The sequence below is a fragment of the Emys orbicularis genome, chromosome 10 (genome assembly GCF_028017835.1).
Source record: "Emys orbicularis isolate rEmyOrb1 chromosome 10, rEmyOrb1.hap1, whole genome shotgun sequence".
Taxonomy (NCBI): domain Eukaryota; kingdom Metazoa; phylum Chordata; order Testudines; family Emydidae; genus Emys; species Emys orbicularis.
Genome location: NC_088692.1, coordinates 8,532,225 through 8,545,252, shown reverse-complemented (window position 1 = coordinate 8,545,252; position 13,028 = coordinate 8,532,225).

Below are 13,028 nucleotides of genomic sequence, written 5' to 3'. Positions count from 1 at the left end.
TCTCCCCCCAAAATGGTTGGCATCTTCCCAAGAGCATCATCTCCTCCTCCCTCTGAGTCCATGGGGGATGGCACATGGGGGAAGCATGGCTGGGCAGGGGGTGATGGGATGTCTGGCTGGGATTCAGCTGTTCCAGGTGCATTGGCCCTGGCACAGCCTCGTGAAAATCCCCCTGGAAGTTAATGCCAGTGGAGAAATCCCAAGCTGCAGTTTGGAATCTGCGCCTAGAACCCTTCTCCAGAACAAACTGCTCCTGCTTCCAGGCTGGGCCAGGCTGATGGGATACAGCCCAAGAGTCTGTGACTAGATTCGACCTAAGCGGTTTGGTTCAGGCCTATTTGTAGTATAGGACAAAGGCCTACTAAAAATCAGCGCCTGGACTGCTCCCCATTCCCCCAGTACCCAGGCAGAGCACGCCTGGCTGTGCCCCATGCCTCTTAGTACACTGACTTCAAAGGAACGTCGGTGGACACCCAGGACAGACAGATTCCAAGAGACATCCTACCCCTCCATGTACTTCACTTCCATGCCCCGGGCTCTGCCCTTGCGTTCTCCCTGCCCGCCTGACTGTGGATTCAGCAACACAGACCTCCACGGCCCAGCCACACACCTTCTATTCCACTGACGGCTTTTCTCCTGCATTCTCGCCTCTCTGCACCTAAGCTCTAAGAATGATTAACTCCATAACACCTAACACCCACCAGCACTAGCCTGGGTCCATAGATCATTTCATCCACCCCTGCAGGTTTTTCTTATGTTCATAGCTTCCCTACCTTCCTGGGAATGCCTACATACCTATATATCTAGATTCTTTCATAGGGCTCAGCTGGGGGACCCCTCCCCCTCTCTGTGCCCTATCAGGTTTTCACATCAATAAGGCTAATTGTGCCACCACCAGGTCATCAGCTGGTGCAAATCAGCACAGCGCTGTTAATTTCAATGCAACTAGGCTGATTCACACCAGCCAAGGATCTAGCTCCAGCTTCTCTGATCAGGATTTCAGCTACTCTGGGTCTGTCTACACTGCACTGAGAGCATACCTCCCAACCTGGGTAGACGGACGGACGGACACTAGCTCGGCTCCAGCCAGCACGCTAAAAATAGCAGTATGAACACTGCAGCATGGACTAGCCACCGAAGCACCAAGCCAGGAGGTCAGGCGGGTTTACGTACTCCCAGATTTTGCCCTTTGAATCTTTCCTTTCAAACAGCTTTCCCCCTGCCCCAATTTCTGTTCTCTTTACGCCACACTCAGGGAGAAGGAGTGATTGCCTCAGTTCCCGAGCTTCCCCCTGCCACCGTTGTGCAAATCACAGCTCTCTGAAATGGGAAAGCCCAGCAGCATTGACCCTGCCCATGCAGAGATACAGGATTGTTTTCGCTAGTGCTTTGTCAAGTCCAGCCATGGGGGAATTTGTTTCAGTCCCTCTGGGAGATTATTCCCTTCCCCGCTCCCCATTGGGAGACTTTTCCTGGTGACCAACCTAGCTTTCCAGTGCTTAATATAGACTGGCTACTTGTTATACGCTTTTGGATCACCCTAAGTAGTTCATCTTCTGCATGGGCCTCCCCGTTTTTCGGGGCGAGAGGATGGTGCTGTGATTAAGGCCCATGCTGGGAGTTGGACTGTCTGGGTTCTCTTCCTGGCATTGCTCCTGATTCCGGGTCGCTTGGCCTATGCTGGCAAAATCACCCGTTTGCAGGTGCTACTGGTCAATGGGTGCAGCTGAACATGGTTTCATTGCAAATGTATCCAAGGACAAAGGGTACTTGGCACCATTTCACACCACGGTTAAAACCAGCTGAGATCCCCAGGGCCATCTGAGCCAGGATCCTCAGGTAAATGTTTTTGACACGCACTGTCTGTTTATTAGAAAATGGCGATGACCTAGAGAGAAGCAGTTTCCAGCAGATCCCAACCCAGGGGACAGAAATCCACACCCAGGTCACTCATGCTGCCATGGGAACCCTTTGCTTGGCTACTGGGGCTCCCAAAATAAGCCTCTCACACCAGAGCCCAGCCTCCTTTAGTTCCCTACCTGCTACTAGCAGTGAGCTCCTTAGTAACACAGCTGGTGAACAAGGGAGGAAGTCCTTGTAGCCCAGGTAAGTCTGAGTAGTCATGGCTCTGGGGGAATCATAGAATATCAGGGTTGGAAGAGACCTCAGGAGATCATCTAGTCCAACCTGCTGCTCAAAGCAGGACCAATCCCCAGACAGATTTTTGCCCCAGATCCCTAAATGGCCCTCTCAAGGATTGAACTCACAACCCTGGGTTTAGCAGGCCAACGCTCAAACCACTGAGCTATCCCTCCCCAGTTCATCTTGACCCAACAAAAAAATCAGAGAACAAATAGCTGAGCATCTGGCTTCTTCTTCTTGACTAATCAGGTGACAACCAGCCACCTGCAGCAAAACGGAAACATTTGCCATCATTTTCTTCAGGGTTAATGCACACGACTGTTGAGAAAGATCCTGGCTCGTTGTCTAAGCCCATTAAAACAAAGAGGGCGGTTGGAAAAGTAACAACCAATTGCGGGTGTGAGGAATGAGCCTCTCAGGGCAGTTCTGATTCTGGCGAAGCCAGAAAGGTCCTGCGCAAACATGAAGCAGTGCTTTACCGGCCTGGGCATTTTAACTCCCTTTGCTCACTGCATCTTCACTGAAAACAGCCCCTGTGTTTGGAAAGGCTGAGGAGTGAGGTCATCTCATAAACAGGGATGGGGCCAGGGCTCCAAATCCAGTGGGCCTGATTCTGCTCTCAGTTACTGTGGATAAATCGGGGTCACTGCCTGGAAATCACTAGTGTCAGCAGAGGGGAAACTCAAGGCCAGTGCCTGTGAACGCTCATTGATGCTGTTCTTAAGCCATAGTGTCTATGCCCCTTATCACCGGCTATTCACGAGCATTTACTTGTTCACATTGACGTGGGGGAGAACGACACGCTTCATCCGGACGCCAGCCACTTCCGAGAGGCAGGCTCGTCCTGTGGTTAAGGTAGTAGATGAGGACTCAGCAGATTGGGGTTCAATTCCTGGCTCTGACACTGACTTCTTGTGTGACCTTGGGCAAGTCATTTCCCCTCTTTTCTCTCCTGTCTTGTCTAGTTCGATTGTAAGCTCTTCTGGGCAGGCGTTGCCTCTTGCTCGATGTTTGTACAGCACCTACCACAATGGGCCCCTGATCTCAGCTGGGGCCTCTGGGTGCTGCTAAAATAATAATGGCTGAGCTTTTCAGAAGTGACCAGTGATTTGGAGGGCCTCCAATTTTGGATGCCCAACTTGAGACAACGGAAAGAGGCCTGATCTCTCAGAAGTGCTGTTCCCCTGCCCTTTGAAAATCAGGCCCTGGGGAGGGTCTCAGATTGGACACCTAAAAATGGAGGCATCCCCAAATGACTAGTCACTTTGGAAAATGTCAGCCAACCCATCCCTCTCTGAGACAGCTGTCTGTCCAGGCAGGGGCAGGGGCGGCAGGTAAGCAAGCGGCTTTATGCAGAGCTTTCTCACAGACAAGCTGCCAGGGGTATTTTATAAGAGATTAGCAGGTAGCTGGGAAGCAGGGATCCGGAGGGAGGCAGTGGCACCGCAAGGGAAACGGTGTTCTTCTGGTACGTGAACTGAATGCTAGTGCAAAGCTGATGGTTCTGGGGGCAGAGGTCTCCTCTAGCCACAGAACAGAAACAGCATAGGCTGTGCCATGCAAACGTGCCACTCATGCTGTTCATAAGTGCCACCATGAGGACCAAGGTTCCAAGGCTTGCTCACTTGTGCAAAAGTTGCAAGTGGTCCCTGGTTCCCCCACACACGTGTGTGGTGTTTGTTCTGGGTATGAGACGTTATTTGGGTAGAGAACAACACACACACACACACACTGGTTGTTTCTCGGTTTCTCCCAACAGAGGCGGGGGGTGGGGAGGGAGCGTATCATGCGAGCTCTCTTTAGTCTGAGTCTTGTTAGTCTTGTAAGCTCCGCTCCTGAGCTGATAAACATTGTATGAGCTTTGGTCTTCAGGCATCCCAAAGGCAGATGAGTGCAGCTGGGGGCAGTCAGCCAGGACTCAGGGAGATTCCTGATGGAGATTCATTGGAGATTCCTTTGCCTAATGCAGATCCAACCAGTCTGGCTTCCCCAAATCCTTGTCATTGACCGCAGGTGGCCCTATGTGAACCTGTACAAAGCAACTAGCTAACTCTGACTCAATCTGCGCACTTGGCCCCATTTTCATTTATACTTAGGCCCCTTTATGGCACTCTGGCAGTATAAATGAGACCCAGGACCACTGCGGTGGAACAGCTGGTATCCCCATTCAGCGTGGGCCCATTGCTCATGGGAGCCAGCTGCTGTGCCTTCCGTGATTGCACGGGACCCCAGCTCAGGCCTTTCCTCCTCATTAATAAGCAAAGCGAGAGGTTGTTTCCCCGTGTTTGCCTCTTTGTAACGCACGGTCCTGCCCCCTTTCACGGCATCTTGTCTGTGTTCTTTTCAAAAGCCACATACAAAAAAAAGCCCCCTGGCCTCTGAATGCAGAGATGTAAATGCTGCAACTTAGGTGCCCAGCCGGCTAGTCCCTCTGCTCACTTGAGTGACAGCGGGGTTTGATAATGAAAGAGATGCCGGGACTCAAGCAATATTTTTACTTTCATAACTGACGCGGCAACCAGAGGTGCCGGGGCTCAGCCCTGGCAGAAATTAAGCGCTGAGCGGCAGGCCCCCCTTTCCGTCGGCTGGAGCTGTGCTAAGGAAGCACCCCGTCTCGGTTCTGCTCGCCCAGGTGCTTGCCCCAGATTCAGGCGCATTGCGCGGCTTTTGTCGGAGGAACAGATTTTTCACAGGCTTCTTCCTCGGCAACTCTTGCACCTGCGAAACGTGACCCTGTTCCAGCCTGGCAGATTTATTGATGGTACCAGCACCCATGGCACTCTGCCGGGGCCATACAGCGGCAGGAGGACAGGCACTAGGGTGATCAGATGTCCCAATTTTATAGGGACAGTCCCAATTTTGGGGTCTTTTTCTTATATAGGTTCCTATTACCCCTCACCCCCTGCCCCGATTTTTCACCCTTGCTGTCCGGTCACCCTAACAGGCGCAGTCTCTCCTTCCACCTCCTCCTCGCAATGTCACCCCCCTTCCTGTGAGGAGGTATGAAGTGAGTGGCCAGGGACAGACAGCTGCACCTCGCTGGGTTAGCTCCCTCCTGCCCCATGGCCTAGCCAGGAGCCACCCTCGAAAATGTGTTCGTAACAGAAACCATTGGAAGCCGTTTCCTTGGCGGTCAGGAGGTTGCCGCGGGAGACAGGGCCTATCGGGCTGCAAGCTCCCTGGGTCATGTCTGGCACCCTCTGAAGGCCATTTGCCAGGCTCAGCCTGGTTCCCAGAGGACCTGGGGCCACATCAAACAAAAGCCGGTGGCACTGAGTGGCATCCGGGCTGGCATTCTAATTGGAAGCCTCTCTCCGCCCTTGGTGTGTGCCCGGCAGGTCAGGCCTGGGGCATGTGGGCGGGGCAGTGTGAGTAGCTTAGTCTGTTGCTATCTGTACTGTGCCTGTTCTGGGGATATGCGGTGCCCCAGGACCGTGAGTCTGGCACCTTGTACCCTCCAGTCTCCTGAGGGGGGCAGAACCAGTGTTTCCATGGGGAGGCCCCTCCACCCTGCTCTGCAAATATCAGAGATGCACTTTCCACCAGCACCATATCGACACCGGGTTTGAAAGCAGGTTTCTTGTACCCTGGAAAGTCACCGGTTCTGCTAAATGGCTCTGGGATACCAGCCCCTCAGACGCTGGGCCCAGCCGGCGCTTGTACAGAAAAGCTCAGGATGCATCTGGAAGTGGCGCTGGTGAGTCCCTCGGAGCCGCCTCCACCTCGGAGTCATGCCTAGTCTTAGTTCTGGGGGAGGGCCGGACAGAGGATCCTCTGGTCATTTCTTCCCCCTCATCCCTCCACAGAAAAATGGCCCCCAGTGGGGAGGAGCTTCACAGACACAAGAGGCCAATGGCAGGCAGACGTAAGGAGCGAATCATCCCAGGTGCTGACCTTAGTCCTGGCTTTGCACTTTGCAGGCCACTCTCTAAAGTGCTCTCTGACCCTCCAGGGTGAAGGGCTGTACTGGCAGCCATTGCTTTGTATTCGGGGCCCTGTCTGGGGCTCCCGGCTCTGGCTATCCACAGTGAGCATCCCTCCCCTGCATTCAGCCTGCCTCTCAAACGCAGGAACGTGGCCTTCTCCGGCAGCCATCTCTCTGTTTGTTTCTAGGTCTCTTTTCACTTGCACCCTCCCTGCACCTGGTCCCCTTTGCCTAACACCAGGTGTTTATCAGACCCCAGCAAGTCACTGGGGAGGTTTCCTGGATCATACAGAAAACACACACATGCTAGCTGGGCAGAAGGCTGGGGGCACCTGCTGGGACAAACTCCGTCTCCACCTCCCGATCTCAGCAGGGAACCAGTTACTCAAATAAGTCCAGGCTCGGACGGGGTGTTTAAGTCTCTGCTTTTGCCCTGCTCCATCCCCCTCCAAAAAAGAACTTCCTAGGGCCAGGAGCCACTCGCACTGATATGTTGTTTGAGAAGCAAAGGGGGTGCCCTGTTCTGTGCATGGTTAATCCCCTCTTGGGCACAGTTTATAACTGGCTATCGGCATGCCCCAGGGAGCACTGTGGGAGCAGTGTTACTCATGGGGACAGCTGGGCATGAGCTTGGGGATTTGGATCCGGAGTGGAACTATCCCAGCATTTGGGGTGTTCAGACCCTAGGGTTCGGTTCAGATCGAACTCTACCTTTTGGGTCTTATTGTCACTACTTCTCTTGCCTTGTTCAGCTCAGGCTAGTTCTCATTCCACCGGTGGTTGTTATTTGGGGACTTTGGGAATGAGCCAAATTTCCTCTTGCTGTTCAGAAGGATCAAACGAGAGGTCCAGCTGTTGAAGGGGTCAGCAGAAGCCACAAGTGGGGCCAGATTTGCACCAGGGCTCAGCTCCCACCTGTGCACCTAAATAAGGGACAGATTTTCAAAAGCTCCTACTGGGACACTGAGGAGCAGGTGCTGAGCCCTTTGGAGAACCAGGCCTATAATGTCTAGCACAGGAGCCCGGTGCCCTCCATTGGCAACTAGTGTCTGCAGGGCTTTGGTTCTTCAATGCGAAGGCCAGTGGTGGGAACGTTGGGTAGCTTGGAGAACAGACCAGCTATACCTAAGTTTTGTGAGTTACATGCCACACGGACCTGGCTATCATTCCACTGTAATATTATTGCAACTTGTTGGGTATTTTCCATCCCCCGTGCCTTGCTTTCCTCCCCTCCGCTCCTCCCCATTCGTCGTCTCCTTTCCATTCTTTCCTCTTCTTGAAATAAGACTCCCTGTTGTCAGTGGCGGATTAATGATTTTGCCGCCCCTAGGCCCTGAAATAATTGCCGCCCCTCCTGCCCCTGGCTCCGCCCTGACTCCACCCTTTTCCCGCCCCCATTCCAACCCCTTCCCCAAAGTCCCCGCCCCAACTCCGCCCCCTCCCTGCCCCTATTGGATCCCTTCCCCAAATCCCCGCCCCGTCCCCGCCTATTCCCCCAGCACACCGTGTTTCCCCTCCTCCCCCCTCCCTCCCTGCCCCGCGAAACAGCTGTTTCGCGGCGCAAGCGCTGGGAGGGAGGGAAGAGAAACAGGACGCGGCGGTGCGCTCGCGGAGGAGGCGGAGGCGAGCTGGAGTGGGGGGGGGGGCAGGGAGGGGAGGGGAGCTTCTCCATGGATGCTCAAATTTGCCGCCCCTGCAAATTTGCCGCCCTAGGCCTAGGCCTTGTCGGCCTAGGCAATAATACGCCACTGCCTGTTGTCAAAGTGTAATTCCAATCCTGGCCCTTTAAAATTGTTCCCTGTTTTGCAAGAGGTTTCCCGCCTTGTCAGGTCAATTCCATTGACTAGCAATGAGTCCCCAATAAAGGGACACTCCTCTATCTGCAGGACAAGAGGAATTTTATAGGGTCAGGTCTGTCGAGTCCGAAAAGCACCGGAAAACATGGCATGGTGGAGGTTCCATGTTTAGTCTCTCTGGACCTGATCCAAAACCCATTGAAGGCAAAGGACAGACTCCCACTGACTTCACTGAGTTTCAAATCAGGCCCACTATAAATTCCTCAGCAAATCTGCACGGTTCACAGGTCAGGAGATGATTTTCTAAACACTCTGGCTGCAAACTCCACCTGGGATCTGAGACAGCAAAGGCTATTCAGAGCTTCACTTCCAATTTTGCTGAAGATGCACAAGCCAGAGATAGATTGGGGCCTCACTGGAGTGGTACTGCAGGACTAACAAGAGTAAAAAAAAGTGGTTTGCGTCAGTGAAAAGAGCTGACGTGACTTGGGAAGACGTGGGAGCAGATATGTGGTGAGGCAGAAATTGCCATTTCTTAAACTGTTACTTTTCTGGTCACAGTGACACTTTCATTAACATACCCACTGGAGCTAGCAGCGGGCTGGACACAGATCTCATTTCTGGGAATTTCCCAAGCCACACGCCAGTGATCTGAGACACCCCTGATCACAGACACGCCCATTCTCCTATCAGCCCCTCAAGGTGGTAAAAAACATTGTAGCCAGCTTTGGGTGAAGCAAACGTTAAAAATTGGGGACCAGAGATAATTGTGGGAGACGCATGCTTGTATTAACTGAATTCCCACATCCAAAGAGCATGGGTCGGGCAGAACACGGTAGCCCAAAGCAGATCCGAAGGCAGCCGCTGCACTGGTTGTGGGGACAGAGCCAAAAATGCAACCCCAAGAGATGATCGTACTCCTTTCTAGGTTGCAAGAGGGACATTTTCAAAAGTACCTAGAAGCACAAGTCCCACTGAAAGTCCATAGGGCTTCTGTTCCTAAATCCCTTAGCCACTTTTGAAAATTTCCCCCAGAGTCTCGTGAATGAATGCATTATTATTAATAGTTAGTGACCCATGGTCACTAGGACAGACAGACAGTAAAATGTAGTGGCAAGCATGAAAACTATTGTCATGGCAGGAACACCAAGGCGCAGCGCCTACTCTCAGAGACACTGGTGTAACCCAGCTGAAGCCAGTGGACTGACTCTAGTTTTACATTGGTGTAACAGAGCAGCCTCAGGCTTTCTGGGCCTGGTTCTGATGTCCGTTATTCCATTTGACAGCTGGGCAGCTCTGTGGATTTCGATGGAATTGTGCCTGATTTACACCAGTCAGAGCAGAATGAGAATCTCAGGTTAGATGAGAAGGTTTGCAGCTATTCTGGCTTCTCACTTACACAGAGTTTACACCAGGATGAGGCCATTGATTTCAGTGACGACTACACCAGTGTAACTAAGAAGTGAAGGCAGTCTTTTAATGCCTGCGAGTAACTGCCTATTCTGTTAACTGCTCCGGTAGCTGGCCAGAAAGGCAGAGGCCTCAGTAACCCTACAGGAGTTCTGCAGATTTCCTCACCAACCTCTCCTCCAGGAATGTTTAGATACCTGCCATGGGGACTCAGAGACGGACAGACAGAGGCATTCCTAAGGGAGAGCAAATTGATTTGTGTGGCAGACGTCCTGTGGACGTGTGTGTGTGGTACGGTATGTCTGTGGGTTGGACGTTATTGCGTGTGGCTGTTCGTATGGCGGTATCGGTGCTTGTAAAGGTGTGTACGTGAATACAGCTGTGTGCGATGCTCCATATATGTCTCTGTGTGTTTCCATGTGCCAGTGTACGTGGGGATGGATGTGTTAACACAACACGTGAGTGTGAGTTTGTGGGTGTGAAAGAGAGAGGAACATTGAGAACACTGCTCTCTGGTTCTGGCTGGGCCTCTCCAGGGGAACAAGTAAAAACAAGAGAACTTATAGAAATTCAAGGAGACAATTACGGCGGACGGCATTAGGGCTTGTCACTAATGCTTAGTACCAGTGGGCACAAAGAGGTACCAAGCAGCCAGGGGCAATGGCTGTGCCGGGAGATACAAGGGGGGGCTGGGACTGACTGGATTGTCAATGGCAGTAACCAGTGGGGAAGTGGACAAAGCAATGACAGGAGGATGGGGCTACAGAAAGGAGGTGCTGAGACGCCCAGCAGAGCGTGGGCAAAGGGCCGTCTACCCTTCCAGCCCCGACAGCGAACTGAGCGGGGGATATTAACCCTTGCACATGCAGGGGGCAGCCTAGAAATGGGGCGAAGGGGAAAGAGAGTCAAATGAGGTAACCTCTTGGCCATTTTCAGCTGCTGCGGTCTAGATTTGTCTTGCCCAGCCCAGTATCGCTAGAGCCCTTTAGTGCAGCTGGCTCAAGGGACAGGCTATGGAGCCTTTCACCTCGCTCACTGATGCTACCGTGCGATGGCTACCAAGAGATGCGACTGTCTGACAGCTGCCCTGTGGCCTCTGCAAAATGCACTGGTGGCTCCAGTCCAGTTCCCAACCGTCTACACCACAAAACCAGCCCGAGGATGTAGTGTTAATTGGCACCCACCTTGGCAAGGAAAGGAGTGCATGGGCAGTAGGCCTGTGCCTCCTGTCTGGCTCTAGCTGAGTGCAGAATCTGGCCTGAAGATTTTGCTTCCCTCTCCCTTCTCTAGAGGCAAAAGTCAAGGGCACGGCCGGTGGAGGGGGGAGGGGGCAGTGTGGTTGGGACGTTTGCCCTATCGCCTCTTGTGCTGCACTCATTCTGTGCAGGAAGGACTGCGCCCACCGGGGCTGTCAGGCTGACACCTTGCACCAGCCCTTAGTACAGTCCAAGGCGACTAGCTGTCTTGTTAGGGGTGTGGAACAGGGATGCTTGAGGCTGGCTCAGGCGTTTGCTACGCTAACACTAGTGTATGCTACATGTAAGCTCTACCTGCCCCGTGACTCTTTAATACCTGTACTGTTCAGGAATTAACATGCAGTGCCCTTGGAGGGCGGGTCATACGCTGGGGGTCTCGGAAGGGGGAGAGACCTGACCTGGGGTGAGTTAAGAGAGGGATAAATTCCCCTCTCTCTGTGAAGTCGTCCCAGTGGCTCTTGCTCATCCAGATTCCATGGGCCTGCGCCTCGCTCACCCCAGCGTCAAGCAGAAGCAGCTCCAGGAAACTCAGCTGAGTTGCATGGGGATGAAACTGGAGTAAGTGGGGCTGATCTGGACCTGGGTCCCCTGCTTTTGTAGGCTCCGTTCAACTCAGCAGTGTGAGCGTAATGCTCTTTCGTTATTTTATTTGGGCTTCTGAGCTGAACCTGGAGCTTCCCAGCGGCCACGTTCTGCGAGGTATCTGGTGCGCTGGAAAGACGATGATTCGTTGCCTTTCTGTTGCAGAATAATGTTCGTTAGTCTCAGTGACTGTACTGCTCGACTAGCTGTCCTGTTGCAGAGCGGATGATTGTGCGATCGCTCAGCACCGTGCGGAGGAGTGAAGTTGATCTCTGGAGCTAAATCTTGACCCTGAGCGCCAGGGCTCCAGAGGGTGCTGGGCAGGGGAACTTTAATCTCATTAAACCTGCAGTGGATGAGGAGCTGACTCCATGTTCTGCGGATGCCCCGAGCCACCCCGCTTCGTCGCTGACTCCTGCATCACGCTGCGCAGAGGGCTCGAAATAAACTCCGGATGTCAGGATGATAAAGCCGTGGCGGGTTCTCCGGAGGCAGGCTCGGCAGCCAGAGCGGCTCCCGTAATTAATGGCGTTGCTGAGCACTTCCCAGCCAGGCTATGAATAAAACATTCCATCCGCGGGACCCAAAGTTTGAAAAATCTCTTCTTTCTGTTAATTATATTTGAAGGAACAATGGGCATTTATTATTTTCTCTTCCCACTTAATCAGGGGAGTGAAATCTGGTCTTGGGTCCTACCCACATCCTTACTGATGGGAGCCGTCGCATTTGCTCATAGGACCATGTCTTAGCAAGCCAGAGCCACGACATGCTGTGGAGAGTTTCAAGCAATGCTCTCTTGCCCCACTCGCTCGCCTCCCTCCGAGAAAGCACCAGCCTCCTCGACATTTTCACAGGCAGGCAAGGGTGCTTGGAGGGGTTTTGCTACGGTCAACGGAGCCTGGTGAAACTCAGATTTCAAGATGCTTCCTTGGAAACAAACCCACCCAGGGCCTGTGTCTCAGATCCTGCTCTGGATGCGTCGCCCCGGAATAGTCTCCCTTCACTCCCCACCCAAAATGCATTGGACACACAATAGAACTGGATCCAAGAACAGACTTTGGCCCACAGGCTGGTTATTTCCTACCTTCTTCAGGCATCTCCCTCTCAGATTAACATCCCGAAGTCCCAATATGTATAAATGCGGAGGAGCCCGCTACTGATTGCAGTTGGGTGGGTACCGCAAAACCCAAGAACCACATGCACAAGTTGTCCTTATTTTTGGCGTGTCATGGTGCAGCTTTGATGCCCTCTTTCCATCCTGGCCTCGTCCCAGTCTAACTCCTCTCTTCACACTTGTTTTCAAGAACAAGGGTGATCTGGCCCCAGACACGGGCACGCAAACCTATTTGTGTGCAGCCCTACCGAGGAAAGCCAAACGACTCCTATCACTAGTGCGGGACTGGTGAGGACAGAAGAGGCAGATTGGTCCTCCTGAGGCTTCCCAAGGCTGCCACTTTTATAAAAAGGAGGAAAGTGAAAGACAAGATGAAGAAGCTGGAGCATCCCCTCATCTTCTTTCCATTTTATGTGTGGATTATTTCCTTCCCACATGTTAGCCCGTAAGCCTTGGAGGCTACATTTGAAGACCACCCAGAAACTATAGCTAGTACAGAATGCAGCTGTTTGTTCTGGCCAGGGCCGGCTCCAGGCACCAGCTGAGCAAGCAGGTGCTTGGGGCGGCCAATGGGAAGGGGCGGCACGTTGGGCTCTTCAGCGGCAATTCAGCAGCGGGTCCCTTGGTCCCTCTCGGAGGGAAGGACCTGCCGCCGAATTGCCGCCGAAGAAGAAAGCGGCGCGGCGCGGTGGAGCTGCAGCTGATCGCGATCGCGGCATTTCCCCCCCCCCCCACGCCGCTTGGGGTGGCAAAAACCCTGGAGCCGGCCCTGGTTCTGGCAGAGAGCAGATTACAACAGTGCT